Source organism: Lycorma delicatula, chromosome 5 (genome assembly GCF_047948215.1).
Source record: "Lycorma delicatula isolate Av1 chromosome 5, ASM4794821v1, whole genome shotgun sequence".
Taxonomy (NCBI): Eukaryota; Metazoa; Arthropoda; class Insecta; order Hemiptera; family Fulgoridae; genus Lycorma; species Lycorma delicatula.
Genome location: NC_134459.1, coordinates 9,415,131 through 9,426,295, shown reverse-complemented (window position 1 = coordinate 9,426,295; position 11,165 = coordinate 9,415,131). Strand labels below are relative to the sequence as shown.

The following is an 11,165-nucleotide window of genomic DNA, read 5'->3' as shown; positions in this document are numbered from 1 at the left end:
TTAAGATATATCATTGAACATTTCTCATGAATTTCTGTTGTGTGCTATTATGTTTTTCTTTCATTTCTTTTTGTTTACGTTCTCCTTCTAATAAAAATTTTCATAAAGATGATTTTTTTTATGATTGATTTAATTGGTTATCCAACACGTGTGAAATTAGTGTATTTCCAGTGAAAATTTGCCAAAAAATAATTTAAAAAAATGTTTGATATTTGAGTTTTTTATTTTGATCTTATTTTATGCTTAGATTATAGTTAAGTAAAAAATATTCTGTTATAAATTTTATTATTTAATTGCAGGTAATTAAAAGAAAGCTATATGCTAAACTACCTTTACAAGCCAATTTTTATCCAATGCCAAGTTTAGCATACATCGAGGATGAAACATATAGATTATCTGTTGTATCTTCACAACCATTAGGCGTTGGTTCTTTAGAGGAAGAACAAATTGAGGTATGAATTATATAATCTTTATTGTGTTAAAGACATAGTTGATCATAGATTATAAGGTAATTTCTTAAATTTGTCTATCTTGTGATTTTATCTCTAAAATTGTGTTTTTTATGTATTCTTATTTTTGTTTTAAAGTAATGATACCATTAGTTATTTATTTATTGTAACTCTCTTTTTTAGCATAATTACAGTTTGATTATAGGTAGAATCTCTGGTAACCGTTTTGAGATATTAATTAACAGTTAATTTAACTTAAACAAAAGAATGAAGTAATTTTTATATGTGTATTTTACACGTATGCCTTTAAAATACAAATAAAAATGTACTGTATATTGCTATGAATAAAGGATACCATAAGTTTGTTACTATTTTGTTTTGGTAGTTGATATTATTATTTTAGTTAACATTTTGCATAAAGATTTTACTCTTTCTAGTATTATTGTATACCTAAGAAACAATTGTTCTGATCTTTTATTTGTGAGAATAAGCTTCTCATACTGCCAAGTTAAACTTAACTTAAACTTAATTTTATTTTTTCATTTTAATTACTTATGTACTTTATTTCCTTGTCTACTTAAAAACTTTAATAATTTTTTTTAACTATATTATCCAGAACAAAAGGAAACGTAGATTTTTTACTTAAAAAACATTGGAATTCATTGAATCTGGCTACTCCTATTGGAAGAAGTTATATCTTTTTAATTTATAATTTATATTCACTATCCAAATCATTAAATAAATTTACTTGAAATATATTTGTTATATATTTATAAGACTTCCTTAAATTCCATTATTTTTATTTGATTATGTAAACCAAAAAAGGTTTATCAAACAAGCAGTTTACAAGTTACCATAACCATTGTTAAATAAGGCTACATTTTTAATTGCATGGCTGTATTAATTGTACTGCTCCATATCTGCTAGCTGCGTAATACATGAGTTTTTTATACAAGTTATTTTTCAATTTATTAGAAAAACTCTGCATTACAGTTAATCTAACCATATAAGCAAATCTGATGGCTTGTTTTGATTGACTACAAACAAAAAAACAACTTGGGCATGAATCATCTGGAAACTGAAAAGTGTTAACAGTCATTGAATGGTTAAAAAATTGTTACCTTATTTATTAGTTCATTAGCTTATAAAAACTTGCTTATTTTGTATACTTTTAGTGTTATACTAATTAAACACATTTTTTTTTGTTTTAGATTATACAAGATCGCAAATTACTCCAAGATGATAATAGAGGATTAGAGCAGGGTGTTACTGACAACAAACCAGTACTGACAATTTTCTAGGCTGCTTGTTGAAACCAGAAAACCTAACTGCCATGTAATCAGATTTTTAAATTTTATTTCCACGTAGAATATATATTTTTATAACTATAATTTACCCATTTACAATCCCACATACCAGTAAAACAATTGACAATACTGTGTAGTTAAACTATACCACACTTTTTAACTGGATTATTTAGGTAAAATAGTCTTACCTATTATAACTTCTAAAAGTATTTTTGCTTGAATCATCAACTAGAAATATTCTTTAAGAAACATAACCCAAATATTCCTTTAAGAAGTTAAACAGATGATAATCTGTTGGCATCTAGTTTGTATCAAAGATCTCCAATAAGGTTTCTCTTCAGTTTATCTATTAAAAACAGATTAAATTCAGTCTGGTGGCCGTGCTATAAATAGCTTCGCATAAAAGGGCAATATCGTAGAGAAATGATACTGGTGTTTCTGCCCTTTTTCCATTGTTCCTAATATGTTAGTCATCTCTGGGCCTGCTTGGAGTGTTAAGTACTATTCAGCATTTATTCTTCTTTTTGAGAGGAGAATTATGAATGCAATTGTAATGCTGTTGCATCAAAGCAGGTTTGCTTATGGTATCCCAAATAATAAAACATATGTTCTTCAATGTTACAGTAGACACTAACAATATCATCACTTGACAATATTATTTACTACACTTGCAAATGTACAGTTTATGTTCATCCACCAACAATCATGGATCCATTGGGTGCACACTTTCAAATATCAGATGCATTTTTTTATCATTATTTTCATTATATGTTCACAATTAATTATCTCCTCTATTGGGAAAGAATATATTATTTAATAACTCGGTCAGTGCTCCCACAAACATTTCTAAGTCCTTGGTTGATCCTTACTTGATTCATTCCACAATTCACACCAATTCACTAATATTACTCCACTATTTTCAGCCAATTTTAAATGCCAACTAGTTACACTAACATCAACAGTATTATTATTACTTATCATTATTATCAGTATTTGACAGTGTTATCACTGCTACCTAACTAAAACCAATGTGAAACTTACTCTAATGTAGCAAACTAAATGTCATAAATGACTTTGGGTAATCTTGCTAACATTCTCATATTACACCAGATACATTGATAGACCACAAACAGAATTTTTATTTGTCTTCTCTTTGTAAGTGATCTAGCTTCATATTACTTGTTCATAACATAGCAGTCATCTTTATAAAACCTCAAATGCAATGTGGTGGTTCATTAGATTTCTATTGCAATTACATTTGTATGCATAATATTTTTGTAGTTTTTCAATCACTGTAATATTTATTTATTTTTTTTTAAAAATATGTTTTAAAAACATGTTTTAAATTCTTAATGTAATTTGAAACTAAATACTTTCTATTAGATATTTGGGAATTTTATTTCTTCATTTTTCCGTGGTTCTTAATGCTCTAAAAATCTGGCTTTGCGTGACCTTATGTAGATGTGATTGAATTTGCATTTCATCTTGTATTTTCTTTACACATTACTATGATGTTTTGCATGAGGTGCTTTTTGATTTAATTATTTTGTTTGTATTCAGATTTGAATTTACTGTTAATATTATGACATGACATATTCTTGGGGAAAAAATTATTAAAACAATTAGCGTGTTTTAATGTATCAATAATAGGTAATGCATTATCCAAAAATTACTAGTTTTTTTCTGTTAATTTCTTTTTGAACTTAAGGGCCTAAGGTATGATTGAATAAAATATCTTGTTACTATAATTTTTTTTTAAATAGTTAATCAAAGGTTATTATGTGTCTTTAAGTTCAAATACTATACAAAATTGCAATATTAAAGAAAGCTTTAGCTATCATACTTTCATTAATTTTTACCAAGGGTGGTTCAGTTCAGACTGGGCTTTTACTGCAGTTAATTTGGAATATATATTCTAATTTCTAATTAAACTTTTTTATAAACTTCAGTAACAAATTGTTACAGGCTAAAGATATAAATGGGTTAATTAAATGAAACAGTTGGGACTAGAAAGAGAATCTTGTAAAGCTGCATGAAACAAGTCAAATGATTGAATTCATATTATTCAAGTAGGCAAGTTTTAGAATATTTAAAACAAATTGATACAGGCTAAAGATATAAATGGGTTAATTAAATGAAAGAGCTAGGACTAGAAAGAGAATCTTGTAAAGCTGCATGAAACCAGTCAAATGATTGAATTCATATTATTCAAGTAGGCAAGTTTTTGAATATTTAAAACAAATTGTTACAGGCTAAAGATATAAATGGGTTAATTAAATGAAAGAACTGTCATTAGTAAGAGAATCTTGTAAAGCTGCATGAAACCAGTCAAATGATTGAATTCATATTATTCAAGTAGGCAAGTTTTAGAATATTTAAAACGAATTGTTACAGGCTAAAGATATAAGTGGGTTAATTAATTGAAAGAACTGGCATTAGTAAGAGAATCTTGTAAAGCTGCATGAAATCAGTCAAATGATTGAATTCATATTATTCAAGTAGGCAAGTTTAAGAATATTTAAAACAAATTGTTACAGGCTAAAGATATAAATGGGTTAATTAAATGAAAGAACTGGCATTAGTAAGAGAATCTTGTAAAGCTGCATGAAACCAGTCAAATGATTGTATTCATATTATTCAAGTAGGCAAGTTTTAGAATATTTAAAACAAATTGTTACAGGCAAAAGATATAAATGGGTTAATTAAATGAAAGAACTGGCATTAGTAAGAGAGAATCTTGTAAAGCTGCATGAAACCAGTCAAATTATTGAATTCATATTATTCAAGTAGGCAAGTTTTCGAATATTTAAAACGAATTGTTACAGGCTAAAGATATAAGTGGGTTAATTAATTGAAAGAACTGGCATTAGTAAGAGAATCTTGTAAAGCTGCATGAAATCAGTCAAATGATTGAATTCATATTATTCAAGTAGGCAAGTTTAAGAATATTTAAAACAAATTGTTACAGGCTAAAGATATAAATGGGTTAATTAAATGAAAGAACTGGCATTAGTAAGAGAGAATATTGTAAAGCTGCATGAAACCAGTCAAATTATTGAATTCATATTATTCAAGTAGGCAAGTTTTAGAATATTTAAAACAAATTGTTACAGGCTAAAGATATAAATGGGTTAATTAAATGAAAGAACTGTCATTAGTAAGAGAACCTTGTAAAGCTGCATGAAACCAGTCAAATGATTGATTCATATTATTCAAGTAGGCAAGTTTTAGAATATTTAAAACGAATTGTTACAGGCTAAAGATATAAGTGGGTTAATTGAATGAATGAACTGGCATTAGTAAGAGAATCTTGTAAAGCTGCATGAAACCAGTCAAATGATTAAATTCATATTATTCAAGTAGGCAAGTTTTAGAATATTTAAAACAAATTGTTACAGGCTAAAGATATAAAAGGGTTAATTAAATGAAAGCGTTGGGACTAGAAAGAGAATCTTGTAAAGCTGCATGAAACCAGTCAAATGATTGAATTCATATTATTCAAGTAGGCAAGTTTAAGAATATTTAAAACAAATTGTTACAGGCTAAAGATATAAATGGGTTAATTAAATGAAAGAACTGGCATTAGTAAGAGAATCTTGTAAAGCTGCATGAAACTAGTCAAATGATTGAATTCATATTATTCAAGTAGGCAAGTTTTAGAATATTTAAAACAAATTGTTACAGGCTAAAGATATAAATGGGTTAATTAAATGAAAGAGTTGGGACTAGAAAGAGAATCTTGTAAAGCTGCATGAAACCAGTCAAATGATTTATTCATATTATTTAAGTAGGGAAGTTTTAGAATATTTAAAACAAATTGTTACAGGCAAAAGATATAAATGGGTTAATTAAATGAAAGAACTGGCATTAGTAAGAGAATCCTGTAAAGCTGCATGAAACTAGTCAAATGATTGAATTCATATTATTCAAGTAGGCAAGTTTTAGAATATTTAAAACAAATTGTTACAGGCTAAAGATATAAATGGGTTAATTAAATGAAAGAGTTGGGACTAGAAAGAGAATCTTGTAAAGCCGCATCAAACCAGTCAAATGATTGAATTCATATTATTCAAGTAGGCAAGTTTTAGAATATTTGAAACGAATTGTTACAGGCTAAAGATATAAGTGGGTTAATTAATTGATAGAACTGGCATTAGTAAGAGAATCTTGTAAAGCTGCATGAAACCAGTCAAATGATTGAATTCATATTATTGAAGTAGGCAAGTTTTAGAATATTTAAAACAAATTGTTACAGGCTAAAGATATAAATGGGTTAATCAAATGAAAGAACTAGCATTAGTAAGAGAATCTTTTAAAGCTGCATGAAACCAGTCAAATTATTGAATTCATATTATTCAAGTAGGCAAGTTTTAGAATATTTAAAACAAATTGTTACAGGCTAAAGATATAAGTGGGTTAATTAAATGAAAGAGTTGGGACTAGAAAGAGAATCTTGTAAAGCTGCATGAAACCAGTCAAATGATTGAATTCATATTATTCAAGTAGGCAAGTTTACGAATATTTAAAACAAATTGTTACAGGCTAAAGATATAAATGGGTTAATTAAATGAAAGAACTGGCATTAGTAAGGGAATCTTGTAAAGCTGCATGAAACCAGTCAAATGATTGAATTCATATTATTCAAGTAGGCAAGTTTTTGAATATTTAAAACAAATTGTTACAGGCTAAAGATATAAATGGGTTAATTAAATGAAAGAACTGGCATTAGTAAGAGAATCTTGTAAAGCTGCATGAAATTAGTCAAATGATTGATTCATATTATTCAAGTAGGCAAGTTTTAGAATATTTAAAACAAATTGTTACAGGCTAAAGATATAAATGGGTTAATTAAATGAAAGAGTTGGGACTAGAAAGAGAATCTTGTAAAGCTGCATCAAACCAGTCAAATGATTGAATTCATATTATTCAAGTAGGCAAGTTTTAGAATATTTAAAACGAATTGTTACAGGCTAAAGATATAAGTGGGTTAATTGAATGAATGAACTGGCATTAGTAAGAGAATCTTGTAAAGCTGCATGAAACCAGTCAAATGATTAAATTCATATTATTCAAGTAGGCAAGTTTTAGAATATTTAAAACAAATTGTTACTGGCTAAAGATATAAAAGGGTTAATTAAATGAAAGCGTTGGGACTAGAAAGAGAATCTTGTAAAGCTGCATGAAACCAGTCAAATGATTGAATTCATATTATTCAAGTAGGCAAGTTTAAGAATATTTAAAACAAATTGTTACAGGTAAAGATATAAATGGGTTAATTAAATGAAAGAACTGGCATTAGTAAGAGAATCTTGTAAAGCTGCATGAAACTAGTCAAATGATTGAATTCATATTATTCAAGTAGGCAAGTTTTAGAATATTTAAATCAAATTGTTACAGGCTAAAGATATAAATGGGTTAATTAAATGAAAGAGTTGGGACTAGAAAGAGAATCTTGTAAAGCTGCATGAAACCAGTCAAATGATTTATTCATATTATTCAAGTAGGCAAGTTTTAGAATATTTAAAACAAATTGTTACAGGCAAAAGATATAAATGGGTTAATTAAATGAAAGAACTGGCATTAGTAAGAGAATCCTGTAAAGCTGCATGAAACTAGTCAAATGATTGAATTCATATTATTCAAGTAGGCAAGTTTTTGAATATTTAAAACAAATTGTTACAGGCTAAAGATATAAATGGGTTAATTAAATGAAAGAACTGGCATTAGTAAGAGAATCTTGTAAAGCTGCATGAAATTAGTCAAATGATTGATTCATATTATTCAAGTAGGCAAGTTTTAGAATATTTTAAACAAATTGTTACAGGCTAAAGATATAAATGGGTTAATTAAATGAAAGAGTTGGGACTAGAAAGAGAATCTTGTAAAGCCGCATCAAACCAGTCAAATGATTGAATTCATATTATTCAAGTAGGCAAGTTTTAGAATATTTAAAACGAATTGTTACAGGCTAAAGATATAAGTGGGTTAATTAATTGAAAGAACTGGCATTAGTAAGAGAATCTTGTAAAGCTGCATGAAATCAGTCAAATGATTGAATTCTTATTATTCAAGTAGGCAAGTTTAAGAATATTTAAAACAAATTGTTACAGGCTAAAGATATAAATGGGTTAATTAAATGAAAGAACTGGCATTAGTAAGAGAATCTTGTAAAGCTGCATGAAACTAGTCAAATGATTGAATTCATATTATTCAAGTAGGCAAGTTTTAGAATATTTAAAACAAATTGTTACGGGCTAAAGATATAAAAGGGTTAATTAAATGAAAGCGTTGGGACTAGAAAGAGAATCTTGTAATGCTGCATGAAACCAGTCAAATGATTGATTTCATATTATTCAAGTAGGCAAGTTTTAATCTGTAGATTCAGAACCCCATATACAAACATTATGTCGATGTACTTGCCCAGAAACATGAAACATTGCTTCAACACTGAATGAACTTGTTAAAAAAATTATCATGTTCCTCCAACCTATCTAGAATGTTTACAGCAATATCTAATCGTTTCACTCTGTCCTGTGGATAAAATTGTTGTAACACCTGAAGTTTGTACACAGTGAAACGTAACCATCTTTTTAACACATTGTGAACAGTTATTTTAGGCATGCTCAACTGTCTAGAACACTTCCGCAAGGATTTCTTCGGGCTATGCAAGATACTTGTTTGCACTGCTTCAATTGTTTCAACAGACACTGATGGTCATCTTGGACATGTTTGTTTTAGTAGGCTGCCTTTTTCCAGGTTGTTTGTCCCATCGCTAAATGCTATTGTCATGTGTAACTGACTTAAATATAGCCAGACACATGCACATGGAACCTTCCTCTGCATCACAAACATGATGACTAATACATTCGTGCTGCTTACGTTTTTACTGGAAACACAATGTGCATGTGCTAGCGTTCGCTTACATATACTTGGAGTGTTTCTCTTTCATTTAACATGCAGTTCATCTCTCTACAATGATTTCTTCTGAAGCCTTAACTATTTAATTTATGGACATACTCTATGTAATATGTACCACTTTCATTTCCAACAAATTTAAAAAAAAGAGAAAACTATGGATACATTTCAAAAAGCAAATGAGAAAAAAATTAGATTTCAGCTATGATATTTTTATGTGTTGTTGGATATTTTTCAGTATGTTTATGCATACCTGTGTGTATGGTATAGTGGGGGTTCTGAATAACTGAAATTAAGCAATTAATTAAAGAACATGGCCTAGTTAAAGCTAAGTTAACAAGGTTCAAAACATATTTCGCTCCCATATCAAATGTAAATAAAATTACACAATTAAAAATTAGACTCGCTAAGCTTGAAGAACATTGGTCTGAGTTTGATAAAATTCAACTACAGATAGAATTACAAGTTGACTCCCAAGAGTCAGATTGAAGAAAGCGAAATGTCAGTTAAACTTCCAGACATAAAACCTCTCACGTTCAGAAGAAATTACGATGAATGGGTGTCATTTTATGACACATTTGTGTTGCTCATTCATACTAAAGAAATGTCAGAAATTCATAAATTTCATTACCTCCAATGTTCTTTAAAGGGTGAAGCAGCTAAATTTTATCGTCTTTAGAAAGTTTAACCGAAAATTATGAGGTTGCTTGGAAACTTTTAAAAGTCAGATATTGCAACCAAAGGTTTTTTAGTTAATAAATATGTAAATACATATTCAACCTCTCTAAAAATGACAGAGAAAATTCTGTCATTATGAAAGCTTTTAGACAGTGCATTAAAACACATACGCGCTCTAGCAGGATTAGGACAAGCAACCCAGCAATGGACACTCTTAAACCACCAAATTTTTTACCAAAAAATTTTCTTTTTTTTTCCAAATTAGATTCAGCTACCTGACGCAAATGGGAAAATTCCTTAGAAATAACTTGGTTGTCAAAAATGTGTCTGAATTAGAAACATTTCTGCAACATAAATGTCAAGTTATGAAATCAGTTGAAACTAGCAAGTCTCATAAATTGTTTATGAACAATCAATTATCAAATAAAGTGCAACTACCAAAATTTAAATCATTTTCAAAAAATAATATATTATCCAAAAATTTTCATGTGTCTACAAAAAATTGTTGTGTATGTAATCAACCACAACACCCAATTAATTTTTGTGAAGCTTTCAAAACGTTATCAATTACTGACCATGAACTTGAGGTTAAAAACGTGGTCTGTGCTTCAATTCTAAACAGTCAGCATAAAACTGTGGTCTGTCAAACAGGCTCATGCAAACATTGTGGCAAAAAACATAATAGTTTGCTCTACATTACATCAGACCTAATTCTAGTGTTACACAAAATAAGATTTCTGCTAGCAGCGATGAAATCAAACGCCTCCAGTGTTAATTCCGCAACAAACAATTGTATCCACATCAGATGTTAGTTCAAAGCAATCCAACCCTGTTGTCATGCTTTGAACAGCCATTGTTCTAGTGTTAGATATACTCGGTAATTATCATTGTTGACGCGTGTTACTTGATAGTGGTTCGCAGTCAAATTTTATCACTGAGAAGATTGCTAAGTTTTTAAGACTACCATCAAAGAAAAACATGTTATAAGTTAATGGTATAGGCAAGGGCGCAGCGAATATAGAGTGTGTAGTTTTACCAACCATCACTCAAAAATTACCCGTAGTTCAAATCAGAAAGTCAAGTTTGCAATTACCACAGAATCTGCTACTGACCGATCCAGATTTCCACAAACCAAGTGATATTGACATACTTTTTGGTGCAGAATTATTTTATGATGTCTTACATGAAGGAAACATTAAAGCAAGTGAATCAAGTCTAGCATTTCAAAATACCCTATTTGGCAGGGTAATTTCCAGTAAAATATCTATCGATCAACAGTTAACAGTTTCAACAACTGTATGCAATCTATCTGCTTTAGATCACATCAATGAAAACATAAAAAAATTTTGGGAATTAAAAGACTGCAGCTCTACCGAAAAACAATTTACAGGATATGATAAACTTTGTGAAGAATTGTATGAAAATAATATGACAAGATCTACGGATAAAAGATACTGTGTGAAGATTCCTTTGAAAGGTAATGTAAACCAACTTGGTGAATCAAGAACTACTGCAGTGAGAAGGCTTCTTTTGCTTGAGAAACGTCTGAATTCAAACACTGAATTGAAATTTCAATACATAAAATTCATGAGAGAATACAAAAACCTAGGGCACATGACAGAAATATCAGATGAAGAAGTTGCAGGGTCTAAATCATATTACATTCCACACCATTATGTTATACGAGAAGATTCATCTATAATAAAAGTAAGAGTGGTTTTTGACGCTTCCAGTAAGACAACATCTGGGATTTCACTAAACAATTTATCCATTGTTGGACCTACGGTACGGTCAGATTTAATCAGCATTATCATCA

At 29.1% G+C, this 11,165-nt stretch overlaps 1 protein-coding gene across 2 annotated transcripts in view; it reads left to right on the top strand.

The window, feature by feature from the left end:
- Positions 1 to 302: 302 nt before the first annotated feature.
- The window catches only part of LOC142324713 (uncharacterized), a 74,841-nt gene continuing 63,978 nt past the window's right edge, over positions 303 to 11,165 (top strand). For both annotated transcript variants that reach the window (XM_075365630.1, XM_075365631.1), the window contains exons 1-2: positions 303 to 452; positions 1,661 to 1,784. The gene's annotated coding sequence lies outside the window, so the exon portion shown is untranslated. The remainder of the gene's footprint in view (positions 453 to 1,660; positions 1,785 to 11,165) is intronic.